Below are 23,562 nucleotides of genomic sequence, written 5' to 3'. Positions count from 1 at the left end.
GAGATTGTTGTGGAACAAGACTAAACTTAAGGGAAAGTTATGCTAAGGAATGGAAGGGGAAAGATTTCTCTTTCTAACCAGAAAATTAAAGCTTTCCACATATCTGTCACTTTGGTAACCTCCTGGAAGACAACTCCTGAGAGCACTGAGATAAGAACCTCTGAACAGAAATGCACTGTTAATACTATTCTTGCAATGGAAATGACATTAAGTAAAATGAGTTCTCGTAGGCAGGATATTGTTCAAAATAAAAGTATTATTCTTTCTAGTTGGTGCTTGGCAGTATAGTGAAATTTATTAGAACAGTTTCCAGTGTGGATATTCTTCTATAATAAAAATGATTTATTTTGGAATAATGAGTTTGCTTCAAATGCAAATGCAGAGCAGCTTGCTTTGGTATAACATTCCCCCCCCCCCCCCCCCCCCTATTTTTCTAGACCTGTGTCCAGACAGGGGACTATTCTGAAATTCTTACTACCTATATATAAATATGCTGTTAGCTTATTTCAGAAATCAAAGAGATTATAGAAGTGCTCCATTTTTAGGGAGAACCACTTTATGAATAACACATCTTCTGTTTTAAGAAGCATAGCCCAGAGTTTGGGGCTTTGTGTCAGTGTCAAACTATTCCATCAGTTCCGAAGAGAGACTGACATTTGGCTAGATGCTTGCATTACTAAAGTTTGAAATTCTTTACTATGAGGGTGGTGAGGCCCTGGCCCAGCCTGCCCAGAGCAGCTGTGGCTGCCCCATCCCCGGCAGTGCCCAAGGCCAGGCTGGATGGGGCTGGGGGCAGCCTGGGCTGGTGGGAGGGGGCCCTGCCCAGGGCAGGGGGCTGGAGCCAGGTGGTCATTGAGGTCCCTTCCAACCCAAACCATTCTGTGATTCTATGATTCTGTGAAATGCAAAACAACAGGAAAAAAAATAGGGTTGTTTAGAAGCAGAAGCCAAGCTGGGTAATTGCAACGCACTGGAGCATTTTAAATTAGAATTTCCTCTGCTCCTGCTGCTGGTTTGGTTACCAGTGGACTTCCTCTTTAGGGAGGAGGATATGGGGAGCAAGGTGTTTAGACCATCTAAGATACAAAACCAGAATGTTGTATATTGAAGCAAAAGCTTTAACAAGGCAGTACAAGTACACTTCTCCATGGCATCCCTTGGAGGAATACGTGAATCTTTCTGATAACTACTGCTGACACCTGTGAAAAGAATGTGAATGTTCTCAGTGAAGCAGAAACCAAAAGAGGTTGTGAGTACCTCATTACTGTTTTTCAGATAATCTAGCAAAAGCATACTTGGAAAAATTCCACATCATTCCTAGAAGTAACTTAAATCTTGGAGAAGGTTTTGTGCTGGTTTTATAGAAACTGAAATAAGTTGTGGTTAATACTTTACTCTTCTTAGCCTGAAGGAGCAAACAATTGCCTGCTGATAAGGTCAAGCCTCCATGTAGTGTTTTGTTGCTACTGAACTGGCAAGAATTCCTCCAAATAGCTGTGTGCAATTTATTTCGAGAGAGTCAAGAATTCTGCATGAAAAAAACTAGAAACCAAAGGAGAAATGTAAATGTATGTAGACAGGAGACCATTTTCATTTTGATAAACAACATATTCCGACAAGCAGAGAATGAAAAGTGTGAGGTATTTTGTTGCCACAGCTTTTATGCAGCTCTGCAAAAAATATGTGAAGTAACTTGGTACAATCCAGGCTTTCCATTGTCTGCATGAAGCATGCAAGGTCACAGTTGAAACACGGTTACAAATAAGCTGCCAAAGTGGATGCACTCCAGCAGCACAGCCGTGTCAGCAGCTGTGCGCCCTGGACTGACAGTACCTGGTGTCCTCTGCCAGCGCAACCTCTGACAAGGAAGCTCAGCTCCAGGACAAAATAGCCAAAAGTGCAGATGCTCCAGCACCGGGATTACAACAGCAAATGGAATCAGCAAAACATTTGACAGCGAAGCCATCTAGAGTGGATGCGGGGTCTCTTTGACGACAATATTGGTTAGATCATAAAAATCCCACCTTTAGTAGCATTTGTGTAGGCATATTGGTAGCCTGAGCAGATGAGCCTCTCTGGCTTGACAGCAATGTTCACAGATTTTATAGCAATTGTACTGAAAACAGCTGTGGAAGACTAGTTCTCAGACACAGGCTGGCCCAGCAGCAGTTGGAGGGCAGCATACACACATATTGTCCCAGCTATACTGTTTTTCTGGCAGAAGCCACAGAAGGAAATTATATTCTTTTCTGGCACCCTCGCACTGCTGAATTGAATGATGTTGCAGAGGGGAAGATCAAAATGGGAAAAGCAAGAACCCTCTTTCATTATCTCTCCTCCAAGGTCCCTCAGGAGAATTTTCTGCAAATAACTGTCATTCTAGGAATGGGTTTGGTGCAAGGTACAGACGTTAACTGTACAGGAACTGTAGGAATAACTGTTATGGTTTCCATACCCAGCTGCCCCTCTCTCTTTTCCTCAAGATTTTTGAGAGGTATGAGATGAACTGTAGTAACTCTCTGTAGTGGGTTTACGTGGCAAGGTTTTGGTAGCAGGGGGCTGCAGGGATGGCTTCTGTGAGAAGAATCCAGCACCTGCCCCATGTTAGGTAAGGGCCAGTCTCAGCTGGCTCCAAAGGGACCTGCCGCTGCCCAGAGCCGAGCCAATAAGTGATGTTGTCTGCGCCTCTGTGAGAGCAGATTTAAGGAAGGGGAAGAAAAAATGCCAGACAACAGCAGCTGGGAGAATGAGGAGTGAAAAACAGAAGGAAACTGAAGGTGAAGAAGGAGGGGAAGAGGTGCTCCAGGCACAGAGCAGCAGTTCCCCTGCGGCCTGCAGTTCCCCTGCGGCCTGTGGAGAGGCCCCTGGTGGAGCAGGCTGTCCCCCTGCAGCCCATGGAGTACCACGGTGGAGCAGGGTTCCGCGCTGCAGCCTGCGGAGGAGCCCCCGGTGGAGCAGGTGGGCCTGCCCTGATGGGGGCTGCAGCCTGTGGAGGACCCCTGCTGGAGCAGATTCTGGGCTGGAGCTGCAGCCCGTGGAGAGGAGCCCAGGAGCAGGAGCAGGGGGTCTGGGGGAGCTGCCGCCCGTGGAGGACCCAGGTTGGAGCAGTTTGCTCCTGAGGGATGGACCCCGTGGTACGGAGCCATGTGGGAGCAGTTCTTGAGGAGCCTGTGGGATGCTCATGCAAGATCAGTTTGGGAGGGACAGCATCCCGTGGGAGGGACCCCACATGGAGCAGGGGATGAGAGTGACTGAGAAGGAGCGGCGGAGACGAAGTGCTGTAGACTGACCACAGCCCCCATTCCCCCTTTCCCCTGCACTGCTCAGGGGGAGGAGGTGGAAAAGGGTGGATGGGGGGGGAAAGTGTTCTTGGTTTCTTTCCTTTGTTTCTCAGTTCTCTAGCTTGCTAGTAATAAGCAATAAATTTTACTATTCTCCCTGTGCTGAGTCTGTTTTGCCCATCACGATAATTGTTAAGTGATCTCCCTGTCCTTATCCCAACCCTTGAGCCATTTTCTTCATATTTTCTTCTCCTTTTCCTTTGAGGAGGGGGAGTAAGAGAGCGGTTGTTGTGGAGCTCAGCTGCCCACCTGAGTAAAACCACGACACTCACAAAACGGTAAGCTGGCACTGATTCTAGCCTTCCCTAATATGTCATCAATCATTTGCAATTGTTTGGGAGCTCTTCAAATAACAAAGCTTTCCTGCACCAGGGTGGAATAGGAGCCTCTGTGGAAAGCATAATATAGGCAGCTGAGAGAAGAAATTGTCATAACTAGCCCTATAAAGGCTATCCCCTTAAGAGTTATAGCTCCAAAAGACAAGTCTAAAACATAGAGCCATTTGCCCCTAGAGAAAAAAAAAATTAGACAACTTTTGTGGCATGCTGGAGAAATGAGATGGTAATGTTAATAAGAAAAATGAACACTGTGCTCCCACTCGAGACAAACTGTGAAGTGTTCTGGACACCAGCTGAAATTAGAAGAAAAACTTGTGCCTGATGTGTGCCACTCTGCGGGGACCAAGGTAAGGATACTGATGCTCTGCAATGTATTGCCATCCTCTCGATACTTCTGAGGCACATAGATACATGTTAAACCGTAAAAAGACCTCACTGTAGATCATGCTAGCAATTCTTAGCAGAAAACTTCAACATATACCTTTAAAAAAAATGTAATGTGCATATAGGAACATCTTAAACAGGCTGATATGGAAGCGTGCAACCACTAGCAAGTGATCAAGAAGTCTGTTTTTTGAAATGGGTTTAGAAAAACATTTGTTCATGAGAACTGAAATCTGTTATCAGTAGCTTATGACCTTGGCTAATGGATGATTATCACAGTAACAGACCAGAAACTTTTCAGAAAGTATCATATTCAGAGAAATATTTGAACTAAAGCCATATCACAATGTACTGCCATATCCTGTATGACTCCCTTCTTTGCAGTGTGGTATGCCTGATAATCACTGGACATCATGCTTAAGTTTACTAATGCAGGACAAATTTTATGAACTTTGGGCTATAAGGCATGATCTGTACCAATAATATTTAGCCTGAACAACTGCCCAAGTCCCAGATTTTGTGCTGTTTTGCCATAGTCCTACATGAAGCACAAACCCTATGGTTCCTGCCCTATAGCAGCTTCATGCACAGGAAATGCAGACATGTATAGATGTGCCTTAGCTTTAGACACTTGAATATCTAATCTTTTGAGTTGGCAGCTACTGGAACTCACTGAGAAAAACATAATGAAAGATTCTCAGGGGTCACTTCAAGAGAAGAGTTAGTTCCAATGAAAACAGAGTTATATCTGTCCCAACTTGAACACAAGAAATTTAGGATATAACAAGACAGATCAGAGTATTATGAACTACCCTGATCTTTACAGTATGGTGAACTAAACTATTGGACTCAAACAGTCTTTGATTCAGCATTCTTGAAGGCAAATTTAGTTTTCATGCGTCTAATTGAGATGCAGCAAACTTGTTTCCCCTTTAAGTTTTTAATATTATCATACTATCCTGAATAAGAAAATGAAGCTATCCCAAATTAATAGACTTGTTTGAACACACCCCCCCCCCCCCCAAATAGTAATACATGTTTCTGTTAAGCAGCCTGGCAATCATACAGTTTTGCTAAGCTTATTTTTTATTATTTTTCCTTTATAAGTACTAATTCTGCATTCTTTAAAGTCCTGTCATCTTTTGACCTTGTTCTAATCTCTCTTCAATTCTATCTCTTAAAAGAACAGAGAGTTCTCTTTTGCTATCTGGAGTTTTGCATCACTACTAATTTTTAACAGTGCATCCTGTTGATATATTAAGTTGAGAACATAAATCATTTGATTTTCTATCTGAATATTTTTATCATTTTCTTAGCAGCTCATCTTATTCCAGACACTGGGTCTAAAAGTCACTGAGATTAAGCTTTTAGATGTTGCTTATTTTTAATGGGTTTTATATTTCATTAAAATTACAAACTCTCCTGCCACAGAATTCAAATAAATATGCCCTGCTAGTATTAGAAGTAAATGCATGCAATGGTGCCAAAATACAGTGTATTCTTGGGAAAGCTGGACACTCAACAAGTCATTGTGACAGGGTCTCATAATATCGGATTCTTGGGTCCTTAAGCTTTCCTCATTTCATGTAGGTTGTAGCACTAGCCTCTTCCTTGTGCTCTCTGTCCAGCACCATAGGCACAAACTCTCCCTTACCTTCACAAAGGTAGGGTTCTGCTGCCTAGATGGTAGTCTGTTGCTCTCAAGTAGTTTAAGAATTCCATTTCCCAGGACTCCAAGCCTGTGAGCACTTAGGATTTTCTGTTGACCTTGAAGAGATCAACAGGAGATGTCGAAAGAACAGGCACCCAAGATTTGAAAAAGTTTCAAATCGCCACCACGTTCCCTTGTTTAAATCTGCATAACTAATTTGTCACCAGTTGCCTACGTTCATTTACACTCATTTCCTTCCTGCTCTCCTATATTCCCTGGCTTTGAAGAGACAAGACTCTGTTGGAAGTGAGTAGTGAATCTCTTCCCAATAATGGAAACTTCTATTTTTTCCCTATGCCACCAATTTTCTTAAGCCTTTCTAATTAAATAGCACTTTACCATGAACATACATTTGCATCTGTTCCCTCTGCACAGACTTGCTATATCTGTAAATGATTCTTTCTATTCCAGTTTCTTATAGTTTCAATTCCCCGTTAACATTTCAATCCTACTTCCTTGGTTGGGTATTGTTGATTTACTGCACTCCATACTTTAGGTTGCATTCCTTCCTTTCTGACACCTGACTGCTTTACTTCAGCCTCAGTCTTTTCTTGCACGCTTTTGGAAGAGAATCAGGTTGAGGCTGGCCTTTTAGCAGCGTTTTGATGAATGGAATATGACTTGCATTTCACACTTGATGTAATTTAGGAGGCAGCAGTTTGAGATACTGGCAAACTTGGCAATAAAATGCCAATTAGCTGTGACTTAACACAGTGTATTAACACAGTGTTTGAAATACCCAATATTCTCCTACTATTCCGTTATTGAATTGCATCCATTTAGTCCCATTACACCCTCTTGATAAAGAGATTATGCAGTCCTTTCCTTCCTTGTTCACTCCATGGTTCTCAGGGGGATTTCACAGGCTCTTCTGAGTGCCATGTTACTGTAGCCAGCTGTTCTGATACGAGAGCCAGCTCATTTAAATGAACTGTGATATGAGAGTGCAACCTTTTAGAACTTATTTCTTACTGTGAAAATTTTGAAAGAATACTTCTTAAATTCATTGGCCTTCTCTTCTTGAATGAGACTCCAGGTCAACAGCTGCCTCAGAAGGTGAAAACTAATATGCAAGGTACTGCTGAAGTGACTTCTAGGGCCACAGGGTAAAAATATCTGTTTACTGTTTATTTACTGTTACCAGAGATCATGAATCTGCTGACTAGTAGTGTGCAAGTCAATAACCTAAATCAGCAACCCATATGTAATGCTCTGCTTTTCATATAGGAAGAGGTCAGTGATCGTACTCAACCTGAGCGTTCCTCATACTTCGAGCACCGCAGAAAAGTATTTCCAATAGGGTTTAAAAATGAAGAGAATACCAGAGGATTCTAACATGCCAAATCCCTCCAAGATGACAAATTCAGAGGGGCAAATTTCCTTTCCCTGAAAGCTTTTGATACTAGAGAGTTAGTATCCACTGTACAAGGAAGTAAGAGGAAAGACTGTTTACCCCAGAAACACACATACATAGTATTAGCCATAAATAATCCCTGTATAATATCACTTCCATTTGGTCTAGGTTTATGAGTTTACCAATTACAGATTGTGTCAAAAATGTGACTAGTGGTCACAAATGTTTGAAAAACTACCAATTCTGGGCCTGGCCCAAAAATATATCAGAGAAATGTATTAAATAAAAAGGCAAATGAAGAAAGTATATTTTTGCACCTGGAACTCATCAGTTCTGGGATACGAGACAGATTCTAGTACTATTTGGATAGTGAGGAAGACCTGAGAGAATTTGGATGTTTTAATGCATCATGAATCTTAAGGAAACACAAACTTATCAGTACTGTCAATGTTAGTATTTTGGTTTGGGAATACTATTAAAAAGATTATATTGACAAAGACTTTTTAAGAGCTTTTCTTCAGATGAATAGACTTATAGCAAAGCATATGTCTAAAAGAGGTTACCACTCTCCTAGAAACAGTCAATAAATTAATACAATAAAAAAAAAAGAAAAAAAAAGAGGAATCTACTTGTAATTCTGAGTACAGAAACAGCAGGAAAGGCACTGGAATTCTGCAACGTGGTTACATTTTTGCCTTTCTTCCTTCTTAGTTTTTCTATTTTTAAAAAAGAGAATAGCTTACTTCAAAAACACGCTACAAGGATAATCCAGAAGAGATTTAATGACAATTACTGAGCTAAGAAGTACATAGTAAAAAAACCTCACGTTGGAGGGTGCTCTGACAACCTGACAATCATGAAATTGAAGATTCAGCATTGCTAACAGTGAGACTGGAAAGGTTATAACACTGCAAGCTGGCATTATTTTCATATTTGGCATTAGGAAAGACTGCCTCCATAGCACATTTGTCTAGCTAACTATTGATTTGGTTTCTCTGATTACAAATGGAACCTAAACTGATTACAAAAAATTTAAGAGTAAATATGTGTGAAAGGAATTATTTTTTCTCTTTTTGCTTTTCAGACAGTTAACTTGATGTGATGTGAATGAATTTGATTGAAAGTTTGCCACTGACTTGCAAAAGCAGGCACCAAGACCATAAGTTGCCATTGCTGACTGAACTATAAACTGTGAAAATAAGAGTTTCCATTCTATTTCCCAAGCATGAAAATCTTTGCCATCTTTAGTTACCCTACAAAGAAATACAAAAAAAACTTAGGTATGACTTCTGAAGAAAATACTCCCCTATTACATCTGACCTTTGTGCAGTCTTGCTGAAGCTGTACTGCTTAATGCAGTCTGTTTGTCCCTTTAATCGCTTGCTTAAATACTAATGCAACAGTCTAATGGAAAAGTTGCCCTGGATTCTCAATAACTGCCTGATCTGAAAAAGGGTCTAATAATGACGAAGACTAAAAAAAGATTTGCTTTTGAATTCTATCACCAGGAACTAATACTCAGTGCTATTCCACTCACAGTTTGTATGTACTCCTATGCTACATGAATGATTTATCTGGACCAATAACACTTTTTTTTTGTTGTTTTGTGAACAGCAAAACTAACAAAGCTTGGTTTTGTACAGATTTGTACACTCTGTTTCTGAATTCACCCCCTGCTTCACATAATTCCCATGTTTTTAGCATGCTCCCAAAGCTTTCTGCCTACCTCTTTCACATCCCCTATCTGCAGCTATACAACATTCCAGCTATACCTGGGGCAAATCAAACTACTATATGCATATCAGAATAGGTAAGAACATGTGTGTACATATCTGTATATAATGGTATAAATCAGAATATTTAATATTCTATTTAGGAATGTGCATCTCGGAATGGCAGAATTCAAGCTACCTAGCTTTCCCATGAGTGAGAAGTTTGTCTCTTTCTGATATATAGCTAAAGACTTCACAAAACTTGTAGGAACTTTATGTCTTCAAAAATATTTCTTATGTTCAAACGTTAATTGAAATTGCAAGGAAGGCAAGAACAGAGGCAGTAAGATAGCATAAAGAAACAGCCTGACATTTAAAAACATGGCATAGATACACAGGTAGCATAGGTGGTTTACTCTGACATTATACCTCAAAACAGACAGAAAACCAGGCAAACTACTGTGACAAAATGATGTTGCAGCTGCCACTTTTCACAAGGCCATAAGCACCATGCTGCCGTTGTTTAGGCATTTCCTACCAGTATTTCCTTTAATTTGAACTGCTAAGCTAATGCTGCTAACTGAGGTAAAGACAGGCACCTGAAATCCGGTTACAATGTGAAAGAACTACTTGCAGCTAGCTCTCAATCTTTTCCCTTCCTTTGTCAGTCAGTATTCAGACATTTTATGAGAGGTGTCTTGCAAAATGAAGACTCTGGTTCTAATGATGTCAAGGGCTGAATGATAAATTTAGGTGGCCAATGAGATGGGTAATGCCTGTACCATAGTTCTACCTCTTCAGTACAGAACAACAACAAAATGAAAATTAATTGGCAAGCTATCAGGGCTCTTCTTCAGAAGACAAGAATCTAAATATCTTAGAGTCCATTACTTTGTAACTGGATTATGGGAAGAAAAAAAACATTACCTTATATCTTACGGATTTAAAATCTAAATACTTGTTTTATCAGTTATCTTGCACATCGTAAATCAACTTTTTACTCTGTATTTTCTCCATAAGGTGATAAGAACTTTCAGCTGTTATGAAAAGCTAGTAGATTTTGCATAGCTAACACTTCAAACCAGTTCCCTGGAAAAGACGAATCCACATGCTCAGCTGTGGTAAACCACAACATGGCCTCCACATGTCATACATTCTCCGGTGCCGTGAAGGAAGACGACTCAGGTTTCATGTTTGGCAACAAGTTTTAGATTTAAAATACTTTAAAATTACTATTTGTTACAGGTCTGTGTACCACTAATGCTTATGCTGTGACAAAAGACCTGTCTTCCTACTTGATTAAGGAGACATTTGTTGCATGGAAATTAATTTGTTATCTCCTTTGCTGTTTCTTTACTTTGATGTTCCTAGGTTTTGTGAGCGATATAAAGTTAAGCATGTAACTGTCATTTTGCAACCTTGAACTGCTCTTAAGACGAAGGTTTAACTTCTGGTTATAGACAAGGGTATTACTTCCTTACCCCCTTTGACTAGCATTTACTCACTCTGCCTCCATGTAACTTGTTCCTAAAGGTACCGATTTAGGCTTCCTAGATCATCTCCCTACATTTGGAACTGTTTTTTTTTTTCCTCTTTGATTTTCTAAACCAAACCTCTCCACACCACATTCTGGATCACTGTTACCAAGAATAACTCACAGAACAGTTCATAATACAACCAATTTTCCTCATCACTGCTTTTCTAATGTGGAAGAGAAGCAAGCCAGTGTTGAATGCAAGATGTACAAGTGTGCTTGGATAAGAGAAGACAACATTTCTGGAAGTTACCGTACTCTAAACAACTATTAGCAAATACTCCTTAGGCCAACGCTTCTTCCATTCTTGCAGGGCATGCAGCCCTGAAAAATGGAGAATGCCAACAAAAAAAACCAACAGCATTCTTGGTTGCTGCAAATAACTTTGGATGGTAGCTCACAGAAAACTAGGGAGAGAGGAGCACAGTGGGAAAAAGGAGAGACAGGAAACAGTAACGACATTTTTGTCATTTAGGTGCATTAGACAGTTACCTTGAAGATTTAAATCTTTAACTGATCGCAGAGAAAACTGGAAGCTATTTTGCTGAAAAAAGCACAGTCACATAATGAATTGCTATTTAATGATATTGGTAGTACTGCAGTATATGTTCTGTAAATAAAATATTCTCCAGCTAAACAAAAACATTTCATTCTTCCTTCCACTAAACACAGAATATAAAGCAGACAAAGAAAAAGAAAAGGCTTGCCTTTTTCTAACAAAGACCTAGATCTAAAGTGTATGTGTAACCTAAAATGCTAATCAACAAAATACGAATCAGAATGTGCTGACAAAAAGTTGGCATGATATGTGTCCCTTGGCCTTTTAGGTTGTCCGAATTTAAAATCCGCAGATGGCACATCCCTTTGTTTTAACTAATGACAGCTTGCTCAAATGATTTTAAATCTATGTGGAGATATGTTATGGCATTTGTGCCTCAACTGCAATGAAAACCCAATTTGGGTTGTGATTGTAAAGATGTAAACACAAAAGCATTGGGACAAACATTTCAATATTTTAACTCTTTATTTCTGTAAGAGGCACTCAAGAAGACAGACACCATTTTTCAAACAATTATACTGCAGGTCCTGCCACATTATAGTATGGTTCTCATGGTTATCTGGGATTTACTTCTAGCAAAAATGTCACTGAGATGGCAAAAGGCAAAACAGAAAAAAAAAATCAGTTTGGGGGATATTTTTTGATTCTTGTTAAATGCTGTTTACCCTTCTGTTTCACCTCTCAGAAAGGTGTCACATTTCTTTTTGCCTGTGTTTAAGATAGAAAAATAGTTGGGATACATACTGCACTCTTCTGATCCTAGTTACTAGAATGCAAGAAATAGTGTTGGCTGGAAGGATTTTAGTCAGTACTGAAAACTGAGGTGGACCTGCCAAAATTTTTAGCTTGCTAAGTCTGCTACTGTCTACCTTCAGCCACTTCTGGAGAGGCTTAACAGTAACTAGTGATCTCTGCAATAAAGACCTCACTGAAGACACAACTTGTGATGCTCAGATGTGTTGGTATGAACACACAACTCTACCAAATGTTTGCTGTTAGAATTTGAATTGGGAACAGGAACAGCATCACTTCTTTGGATATTTATGGGAGATGTAAGAGCAACAGCAGAATACAGAAGCATTTCGTAAGCATCTAAGAGCAGTAAGGGAGGAATAAGGCGTTTTTCCCCCAATAGTTGACCTCCATGTTTTCAAATATTTGGTTGTATGAGATGTGTCCTGCAATTTTGATAAATTTAGCTCATTTCTTCGGTTATATTTACTAAAAATCCTTAGAGAGGAATTAAGACGTGAACAATTTACAAGTAACTTCTCAATATATCCAAAGTTGAGATTTGTTCTGGTTTATCTGTAACTCTTGTCCTTGTGAGCATTGAAGTCTCAACTGATATCTGTTTGTAAATATATACCATATATTCAAGTTTCACACATGCAACAGAAATATACAACATTTATGGAAAAAGAAACTAGCAACAAAAAACAAACAGAGGACATTGCAGCTAATAGAAATAGATGTGAAAGTCATTACCCCAAATCCTTACAGGGGCAGTAAACTGTAGGACTGTTGTCCAGGATTTCCTGTATGGTGTTTGCAACTTTGCTTACATTATCCTTGGGAAAATGCCTTTGTTTTGCCAAAGGGTTCAGACTTGGCTCTGATGAGCTTCACATGAAAGGGCTGCTTTAGGGTACTCCATAAAGTACTAGGATTGCAAAAATTCAACAAATATGGTATACTCATCTTGGCCTAGTTCTGCAGCCTTTATTCTCCAATGACAGCCTCTACAGAGTAGCACTTGTGGGGATGATCTGAGCTTTTAATCTGTTTAGTGTACTTCATATCATAGAACCATAGAATGGTTTGGGTGGGAAGGGAACTTAAAGATCACCTAGTTCCAAATTCCTGCTGTTGGCAGGGACACCTCCCACTAGACCAGGTTGCTCAAAGCCTCGTCCAGCCTGGCCTTCTGCCTGTGAGATTACCTCCCTGCTCAGTTCTGAGGCTTTCTGGGATAGGCAGACCACTGAACTGTAAGCTACATATGCAGATCTACTTCTGTCCTAATACTGCAATTACCTTCCATAGTTAAGTACAGAACACCAACAGTAAGCACTCGGGCTCATTCTCTCTCCCTCCAAAGCAGTTTTTGATGGCAATCTGGTATGTCTGCCTGATCCCTACAGACATGTGGAAGAAGCATTTGTGAACCCCAGTGTGGGATTTCACGTTAAGAGACAAACAGCTTTGAGCTTGCAGCACATTGACAATGGGCAGCAGGCAACGTCTGAGGAGCCAAGAAGCTAAATGTTTCATAGCTACCTATTCTTCTACTCCTCCTTATCTTAAAGACTTTCAGGGACTTTGGATGCTCTGCAGTCTAGGTTATTAGCTCAAAGTCCCAAATCCAGCATCTGAAAGGGAAATATTCAAACTGCTTACATGCTCTTCCATCACTCAGTCAGTTCTTGTATTTGCTGTAGAGCCTGATAGGCGCTCATCATATGCAATAATATTTTTGAAACACCCTATTAGCCTGTGTGGTTATGTGGTCTCTTGAAATCAATCTCTGCAACTATTCTCTCAGTATCTAAGTAGAGGTGGAGGTTCATAAACTGCCCCAGCCTTTCAAAGTTGTAGCAGTGGTTAATAAAACTTGAATAAATCTGATTACTATAGCTAATACTTGGACAGTAGCTACTCTGTGCAGTTCCAAAATCTTGCGGGTGAACAGCCACGGGCAACAGCAAGGTGCTCAAGAACCTGATGAAGCTTACAGGAAGTGGTATTGGTATTTTGGTATGATGATCTGTCTTTTGTTTTAGCAAGAGACATGTGCCGCCTCCATGCTATGAAACGCTGTGGCTGTTTGTGGTTATTGAAGGTAACCAGAGGATGTTATAATTACACAAGGTTATCATAGGATGCTGTAATATCAGAAGCAAATTCTAGCTCAGGGAAATGCACTTGACACTCTTCCATTTCTCTTCCTGCAGTGCAAGATAGCCCTGTTCCATGATACACTGCGTTATAGTACAGTGAACTGCTCCATCCCCAGATACCTTTTGAAAAAACGTATCTTCCCCAAGAGTTCTTATGAAGGTTTATACATAGTTTGCATCTATGCTCTGAACCAAGATAAAAGATAGCATGTATGTATTTCACCTACATTGCACAAAAATGAAGTCTGGTTAGATACTGAGTTAGAAAGTTGGGCCCAGCGACAGGACGAGAGGCAACAGGCACAAACTGAAGCACAGGAGGTTCCGGTTCAATATGAAGGGGCACTTCTTTACTGGAAGGGTGACAGAGCACTACAACAGCTTGCCCAGAGAGGATGTGGAGTCTCCTTCTCTGGAGATATTCGAAACCCACCTGGGTGCCATCCTGCGCAAGGTGCTCTGGGTGATCCTGCTCTGCCGGGGGGTTGGACTAGATGATCTTCAGAGGTCCCTTCCAACCCCACCTGCCCATTCTCTGAAAGAATGACTGGACTGATTTAATACTGTCACAGACATCCCAATTTTTATCTCTTAGCTGCTGTCTTGAGAGAGGACACCATATCGTCACTCTTCCAACATTACCTTTGGCTTTTAAAGTGTGTCAGTAATTCTTCACTACTCTCATCTTAGCTAAGAAACATAAGACAACAGAGCTATAACACTTCAGAAAAAGTGTGAAAATTCCAGCTGTCTTCTCCCACAACATGCTTGGCCACTCATAGAAGTACTTTGGTCACGCTGTAGAGTGAGCGATGGGGCCTGCTAGCTTAAGCAAGAAGAGTATCTGAAGAATCTGAACCACCTAGAGGCCTGTGCATACATACTCTTGGCTGAAGGCTGAATTTGGCTTTTGGATAGGTTTGACACGTCTGATATTTACAAATCACCCTGTGTAGATTGGTTTCTGGCTGTTCTACTGCACCTATGCAATGCAATATGCTATTTAAAAGCATGACCTTGAGCTGAAAGGAACATCTGCCTTCTCTGTACCAAGACAGCAGTGCAGGTGGCAAACATACAGGCAGCTGTTTATCCTGAACCCCACAGGATATCACACACAACCCCCACACAGTTCACAGACATCTCTGCTTCTACCAAGTTTAAAAAAAGTCCGGAATGCAGTCACCTGGGGCATTTGGGGAACCTATTCTACCAGCTCCTCCCGGTGGTGAAAAGCAAGTAAAGCACAACACAACTTGCTTGCAACTTAACATTTTGCTCTGAGGAGAACTTAACCAAATCTACTCTCCTCACGCTTTTCTGGTAGTATCTCAAGCATCTGAGCAGCCCCTTCACGTGCCAGTTCCGACTGTAGCCTCGAACAATCAAACAAGGGATGCTTAAGACAGACGTGTAAATCTAGGACACAAATTGCCAACTGTCATTCGCCACATACGCGCACGGCCCACCCTGGCAGTATTTTTCCTTAGTCTGTGACACTGCATATCAAATATGACCAGTCAGCCTTATCTTTCACCTACTACATGTTGTTTGCAAAATCTGGATGTAGGAGGGAACTGAAAATACTACAACAGCTGAATGCTGCCCAGGAAGCATCAAACTGGAAGAGGCTGTGCTGGAAGGTACCCCTCTACACTTACAACATATCCCTTCCATTTTCAAATCACTGAAAACATGGGAGAGGTCCCTCCACGATGGCAATGGTGGTATTTGAGAGGTCTGCTGACGGAAATTCCTTCCACTGCAGGGAGAATCTTTACAGCCAGCAAATGTATCAGCAGTGAAGTGACTACACTGTGCCCCACACACTTTTCCTATGCAAAATCATCCTTTCCATCTCTGCAAATAGTAGTTTTTCTGCCAGCTGTTCAGCCTCAATGCAAGAGTGAAACAACTTCTGAATGGAAGAGGTAGATTTACGAGAGTTTTTTTAATAAAAAAAAGAGTAATTCAATTTAAAAGGCTAATGATGGATGTGTGGCTAAAGATATTCGCAAACTTAGCATCCTTTGACCTCTCTTGGCTACCAGTTTGGCAGCTAAACAACAAAAACAAACCCTTCCATACTGCTAATGGCTTTAGCAGTAAAAAACTAAAGAGCATCCACCTCCTTCACAGAATTCTTATAGCACAGACCACGGAGTGCCTAGCTCAGCTCCACACATAGGCTTGCAATCCCAGGTCTTAGAGGCTAAGGTAGACATTGCACAGGGGAATGCTGCAATTAGCCATGAAAAACCTCTTAGATATGATGGCTCAGTGCATTTCACAGTAAATTTAGCAACTGCTCTGATTTGAAACCACTGGCAGATTCATGCACAGTACAAATAACAGGAGAGCACCATTCACTTTTTCCTTGACCCACCTCTAACCCAGCAACTGAATTTGTTGGAATCAATGTCATGCCAGTTCTCATACAAGTGACCTCAGAGTGGAGTTATAAGCTTACAAGAGGTTTTTTGTTTTTTTGTTTGTTTGTTTGTTTTTAATCCTTACAATGATTTGAAACGATTCCTATTACCTCAACATGAAATTCTTGCAAATGTCCTATCCCACTGTTGAGGGAAGGGAAGAAGCACATTAGCAGTAAATCCATATGACAGTACATACAGTGAGAGCCAACCTAGTCTTCATACCTGGTCAAAAAGTATGTGCAGACAAAGGAAGCTGAACTACTTCATATTTCCTTCTTTCTTGTCTGCCAGGGAATTTGAGTTGAATTATTTCTTAGTATGTTTATGCAGCTTTGCTGAAACTATTGTTGTACCACTTCAAAGAAGCAATCCATTTAGTCATTTTAAAGATGTTTACTTCAGCAGTCCTCTAAGGATGCTAGGGCTTGGCCTCACCCATCTTATTGCTTCAGTAACACAAGATGAAGAAAAAATAAAGGATAAAAAGAATGAGGTGAAGTAAGCAAGGAGACAGAAGGGTGTCTTTCCTGTGACGCTACATTCATGATGTATACACTCCTTAACAAGCCTTATCTCCTGCACCTGCACAGCTCTGCACCACCTACATGAGTTTAAACTTATCAGCTAATCAAAGCTGAGGAAATCTCAAATCCCTTCAAAATAAGAACAGGAGAATGTACCACCGGCCACTAGTTATAGACAACACAAAGGCTGTGTGAAGGTTCTATGCTTGCTCACTGAGAGCAACATCGTGGCAGCTCTAACATGGCCATAAGTATTGTATTATATATTACTGGTACTATGCACTTCAGCAGTCTACTCAGCAGACAAATAATCAAGTCTTTCATGCCATCACAGGAATATTCTGGATTTCCATATGAACGTGGGGAAGTGCATTACAAACTAAGTATTTAAGAATCAAGAGAAGACGGACTTTTGTAAAATGCTCATTGAAGTCCTGTTCCATTCACCAGAATAGAATGAGACTTCACAGCAAGTCTGGAGAGCTCTTCTGAGGGAGATACTGTATCTATCATGGAGCAGTAGATACTGGAAACTTGAGAGCAAAGCAACACGAACACTACATATATAATAGCTTCACAAAACAGACATTGAATGCTGGGTGGGGATAGAAGAGAACTCTGCAGTGGAACTGGTACAGTGGGGCAAATGGGTCTTTTTCTTCAGACCTTTCCTATACCTTTCATGTCTTACTTACTGTTTTTTTAAGTAGCTAGGGTTCATAATTCTATTTAGCATTTTCTGTTATTTCTTCTACCTCACTAAGGAAAAGAAATTCTGCAGATCCTAATTCACAAGGAAAGGGAAGCAAGTCATCAGCAGCGTTTCCTCAGGTGTTGATTAAACAGAATGGAGAAAAAGAAAGGGACTTCAAGCTATGCTCCTCCAAAAATAACAGTGTTCATTGATACCTCTTCTTTGTTCAAGACATGGGCAACAGTAGCAGCCTGTGGAAGATCAGATGCATCTTGATTTTTCTCCACTAACACAGCCTGCCAGTACTTTTGCCTCAGTTTCTCTCATTTGGTTCAGGCTCTAAATCCTTTTGAGTTGACTACGTCCTCCTCAGAGAAGACTTTGTTATTTTAAAAGGATGAGAACAGCCCAAAATAAAGCCAAGACATACGTATTCTGCCCATTCTGGTTTCTGTCCTTGGCTGGTACTTTGACCATCATGGGAATTACAAAGTGTCAAAATAAATAAATAAATAAATAAATAAATAAGAAGATGGAGCCCTATTGCTGGAAAGGCTGAAGTAGCTGGTGGCAGTCAAACCAGTCAATCATTTTCTGACAGCTCTACATCTGACAGAAGGATTGCTTGGCCCTAAGTCTCGGCAGCTTGCTGTCCTTTGCAGTCGGAGTTGAATGGCTGTGGAAAGCTCCCCCTTCCTATACACAATCAAGTGCTGTTCCCTGGAGGAATCTCAGCTGCTACACTTGTTCATGCCTGTGCTCTAGTACAAAATGTATCAAATTTAATTGGCATTCTAGCAAGGGTAGAGTAAAACTACACAGCAGCTAAAATAAGGAAAAGGGAAAAAACTGTACAAGGATGCTGATCTGGAGGCACTCTCAGGATATTAAGAAAAGAAACAGATGCCAACTTCAACAGGTAGGACCAGGAGTCAAGCACAACTGCTCTTCTTGCTAGTGTACGGCAAATCAGGGCGAAAAATGTTATTTTTTTAAAGCAAGCTGGCAATTTAAGTTATTAATTTATGCAACACTTTCTGGTATACTGGAAATATGCTGACAGAAGGCTTGTGCCCAACTTGAATTTCTCATGCTGAGAGTGAGCAGATGCAGTAAGGGGTGAAAACTGCAAAAAATATGACTGTACTGAAATCAGGTGGGGCACAATGCCTCCTGGTAAAACTTTTAACTTACTCCCAAGAAAGAATGGCTGAACATATTGGAAGAGGTTTATTTTCTGCAAGACAATAAAAATACAGTTCTAACTGCACCCATTTTATACTACACAGAGTATTTCCTGGGGCTCTTGCCAACCTTTCCTTTATTTCACTTCCTCTTCTTCAACCAATAAATCATCGCAAATCTCATCTCCATTTGTAAGTCCATTACTGCAGCCACTGACTCTCAGCTGAACTGAAGGTCTGAGCTATTGAATTATACCTACCACTACATTTCTACAAGCACAGTGCCTCTTTCTTGGAAACAATTTTCCAATTGATTTTGAAAACACCTGCCTGAAGCTTAAAAGGCAGGCTGACCCGAAGCATGTTGTATAGTGGTCTCCTGGCAGGGGTGTTCCCACACAGCATCCCTTCACTGAGTCAAAGGAGGAATTTTATGTGCTGACAAGAAAGGAAAGGCAACAAAAAGAAATGTGAAGGAAAGAGAAAGTCAGAAAAAATGAGAGAAAGTTATAACTGGTAGGGGAGAAAATCTTTGCATTTTTCATATATAGGCTACGCTTTGCTACAAACAAAACTAAATTTGAAGACAATATCCCAAGGAATGAAGAAGGTGGGAAGAGAATGATTGCAACTAGCAGGATTTGATCAAGCCCTGTTATCAGCAAACCCGGTTGTACTAATCACATCCTTAAGGTTCTTTGTGGCATTGCAGCACACTATAATGGCACATCCTAAGGATGGTATTTCCTCATAGGGATGATTCATTATAATTCAAGCACTGAATCTGGGAGTCTCTGAATGAACTAAAATGTTCAGTCTAATTTCAGGACTAAATGCTAATGGTCAGAAGATATATATTTTTTTTAAACATATAATAAGAGTATGATCCAGTTAGAACTGAAAGCTTTACTGAGTAAGAAAATATAATTATAACATGTTTGGAAGATTTTCTGATACAACAGTTTCTCCCCCAGAGAAAAGAAGAAAATGCCTGTAGAGCTTGGTTTTAAATGTAATTACTAGCTGAGCAAAATATGAATTTCAGATGCAAAGCCAGGCTCCACGTGCCATCAAAAACCTCAGCTCCACCCTCAGCGATCAAGTACAGCAAGAAAAAGACAGTAAATAATAATTTAGTTCACTTTTCACACTACTGAGTTTCTTCCGCCTTGGAATCGCCTTGCTAAAACATGTTTTGGGGTAATCTTAAACTATACTCTCAAAATATGGACAAGGTCTTCCTCTGTACTCTTTGCACCATTACAGCTACCTGAGTTTCCCAGATAACATCAGCTGTCCTATTTTATTCTGAAAATTTCAGAGTGATCATACTCAATTAAAACTGTTCAGTTGTTATGGAAGAGCACCAAGACTACTCAATGATTCTACACCTTAAGAAAACCATTGTCAGGACATAGGTACTTGAGCTTCCAAAAAGCTCAGGCCTTTATACAAGAAATGCAGGTCACTTGGTTTGACAGTTCCACATTACTGAGCAGACGTGCCAGCCATTCCAGATTATATTATCTTTCCTAGGGTCTCAGTCATTCATTACTTTTACTGAGAGGTTTGGACTGAGCTACCATTCTGTTTACTGATGAATTTAGGATGTGAGTATCCTCAGAACGGTCCATACATGCCATGCATTAGCAGCTCCCATTCTGCAGATGTGCCAAAAACAGGGTCAGTGCTCTCTCTGGCACTAGACAAGCACTACACTGCTGAACTAAACGAATAACTTTGAAGAGTCTTCAATTCACAGAAGCACAATGAGAACCAACATATTGGGGAAAACTTCTATTTATTTCAGCTGGTTTTCTCTGCTTCTCTGCTCACCTCCCTTAGCAGAAGAATGTGCAAGAAAGATGCTTTAATTCCCCAGAGTCCATTGCTGCTTCCCCGTTTTCGGATTCCTGAATTTCATCACAGTTGTTACAGTTCCCACAATTTCCACATCCAGTTCAGTGCTGAGAGCATCAAAAACATAACAGAAGGACTTTGGAAAGAGTACTTTGGTGCAAGTGTCTACACTAATCATGTTTGTGCCCAGAAACATTTCAGCAACAAGTAGCCCAAAGTAATTCCACATGGGACGCAAAATGTGCATTCTAGTCTGTTAAAACTCACAGATATGCTTTTTAGGGGTACAATGAGCTGTCTCTCACAGCTAAGATAAAACTCAAACTTTAAATAAATAAAACTTTCTCCCACCTACTATCTCTGTCCATATCTGTTTCTGGTTCCACTACTGTTAGACTCCCCCACATTTTATTTTATGGTTCTCGTGCTGTTTGACACCCATCATTCCTGCCTCTTACCCTCTTTCTCACAGTGGTTCTTTGTTGTTGCTTTTGTTTTCCATTTCTCTTCATCCACCTGCCCCTGTTTTGAAAAGTAGTTAGATTGCAAAAACAGTTTTCCTCCTAAAGTTTAAACACAAGCCTCCTCTTTCTAATACAACCATTTTCTTCAATGTTAGCAGTACAGAGGACTCAAACCTCTCGGAACTCTACTGAGGGGAGGAAGGAGAGAAGTGATTTGGGCTTCATTCCGCAAAACATAGGAAAGTTAATACACTCCTTCAGTACTTACAGTAACACTGCATGCCTCTGCTGCTAGTTCAGCATCTGAGTGTCTAAATAAACAAGTTTAAAAAGAAACACTTGATATTAATTGGGTAATCTGGGTAAATACGATAACAAAATGTTCATATTGCATGTTTATATAATCCTTTATATGCTTGCAATACCCTTGGAAAACGCCTTTGTTTCCTCCCGTGCTCGCAGACACGCTGGCAGGGACACAACTTGCAGCGTGCCCCCGTGCCTGCCCCGCGCTCTCCTCAGGCCCCGCTGCCGACACTGAGCCGGGAGCCGAGCGCCCCTCTGCCTGGGGCACCACGCGGCAGCTCTGACTCCAGGCTGCAGCCTCTGTCCTCCTTCTCACTCCATCAGCTCCTTTGTTGTTACACTTGGCTAAAACTACGAGGATGAGTGAAAATCACACTTCGAGCGGCGTTAGGGCAGGGTAACTTGATAAGATAGCGGGAACGAGCCTGAGTTCCCGCTGGCTTCAGCCGCATCACAGCAGCTCTGTCGGTTACCGCCTCCGGCCGGGATAACAGGACTGATATCCCCACGCCCAGCCCCTCCCGAGGCTCCCAGCACGGCGCTGCCGCCGGCTGCGAGCCGCAGGGCTCCGGCGCGGGGCGGAGCGGGGAGCGCTGCCCGCAGCTCGCCGAGAGGTGGCAGCGGCGAGCCCCGGCCCGGCCCCGCCGCGGGCAGCCCGGCGGCTGCTGCTCCGGACGGCCGGGGGGCTGGGAGCTGCCGGAGCCCCAGGTTGGCGGCGAGGCCGCAGGCCTAAGCCCCGCTCCGGCTGCCCGCAGCAGATCCTGCCAGCCGCACCGCAGGGCCTGCCTCCGCCCGAGCCCCTAGGGAAGCACGGGGCAGAGAGCTGGGTGTCGGTCAGCCCCGGCACGGAGCGCAGTAAGCGTGCATCTCCACCTTGGGGTGAGGCCTTCTGCTCACCTGCTGCGCTTTGGGCGTTCACCCTGGCGTCTCCCTCACTCTTACCTATTCCGCAGTGTGTTGCGCTGCTTGCTTGCTTCACTGGGAGACTGGAATGGGACTGCTGTGTTCCTGTACTGGCCAGCCTGACTGACGGCCCCAGAGATACGCTGCTGCTAGGGCTGCCTCACACTGGCAGCAGACGTCACCCTGATTTACTTCATGTACCACAGCACAGTCTGAGGGTTCTGCTAGCACCCTGAACTCCACCTGAAAGCCTACTGGCACCTGCCTCTTCCGCGCACTTGCTTGTGCCCATACATCCTTAGCTACAAGGCTGGGAAGGGTCACTTGTCCAGCCTTCCACCTGCTTTGGGGTTCAGTACATGCTTGGACAACTTGGGAGTTAATCTCTCAGTTCATTCTTGTCCTCTGATAATAAGACACAAGTATGGAAGAACTCAGAAGCGTCTTTTGCATGCCCAGTCACTTCCAAATTCCTCACTAATCGTATTTGTTCATGGGAAACTTGCTCTTCTTACATCAACTCTGGCAGAAGGTGATTAAACAGAGATATTAAGAGGCTTATAAGTGACATTAGGATCTGGAAAGTTGCTATTTTGTAGCAATCATACTTCCTTACAGTATTGTAAGTTTATTCCATGCACTGAAGAATATTTGCTATTCAGTACAGCAGAAGAAAAGCTTTTCTATACTGCTCTTTAAGCATCTACCCGCCTAATTTGAATAAATTTTTAAATGGTACAAGTGCAGAAAAGTCAAGATTATATTTGATAGCTGATGCACATTAGCTGGGCACAGAAACAGATGCCTCTTCACTTCCTATCATGAGCACTGTCCAACACTGGACACTTAAGGTATAGCACAGGAAGAAAGCAGTGTTTTCCTGCTGTGGTATTTTCCTCCCAGCTTTCAGCAGTTTCTGATATATCAGAACCTACCTCAAAAATAGTTTTCTTGGGAAACTAAGACACCCAGAAATGTAAGAATTCTTTCCCAAGGTCTTGAAAAGAAAATGGAGTATTATTTTCAGAGCCTTAGAGTAGCAGTCCATAATACATTGCACTTTCCTTTTGAAAAACTCACGAGGAGAGAAGTCATGATGGCTGCAGACAGTACGTCACTCAAAGGAAAGGGATGTGCTAATCTTAAGCCTGTGAAACCTATTACTGCTCTGTAGGGCCAGCCCTATTGTTTTTATATCATTTTGCACAACAGGTTCCAAACACAGTTGACTGCTAGGACTGACTTCTAGTGGGCAAGATTTTCCAAAAGTAATTTGCACAAGTGTCAGAGAGAGGCTTGCTTCATTTGTCAATTATCTAGATTAACCATTCCCAGCAGATGTAGAAGACTACAGACCCA

The 23,562-nt window shown here is 41.7% G+C and overlaps 1 long non-coding RNA gene across 1 annotated transcript; it reads right to left on the bottom strand.

Moving 5' to 3' along the window:
* Positions 1-20,708: 20,708 nt before the first annotated feature.
* LOC136791485 (uncharacterized) lies at positions 20,709-21,761 on the bottom strand. Its single transcript, XR_010833724.1, has 3 exons — positions 21,420-21,761; positions 21,263-21,305; positions 20,709-21,052 (listed from the first exon to the last, which is right to left on the bottom strand). It is a non-coding gene; the product is annotated as an uncharacterized lncRNA (long non-coding RNA).
* Positions 21,762-23,562: the final 1,801 nt, after the last annotated feature.

The sequence above is a fragment of the Anser cygnoides genome, chromosome 9 (assembly GCF_040182565.1).
Source record: "Anser cygnoides isolate HZ-2024a breed goose chromosome 9, Taihu_goose_T2T_genome, whole genome shotgun sequence".
NCBI classification, from domain to species: domain Eukaryota; kingdom Metazoa; phylum Chordata; class Aves; order Anseriformes; family Anatidae; genus Anser; species Anser cygnoides.
This window is presented reverse-complemented; position numbering and strand designations above follow the sequence as displayed.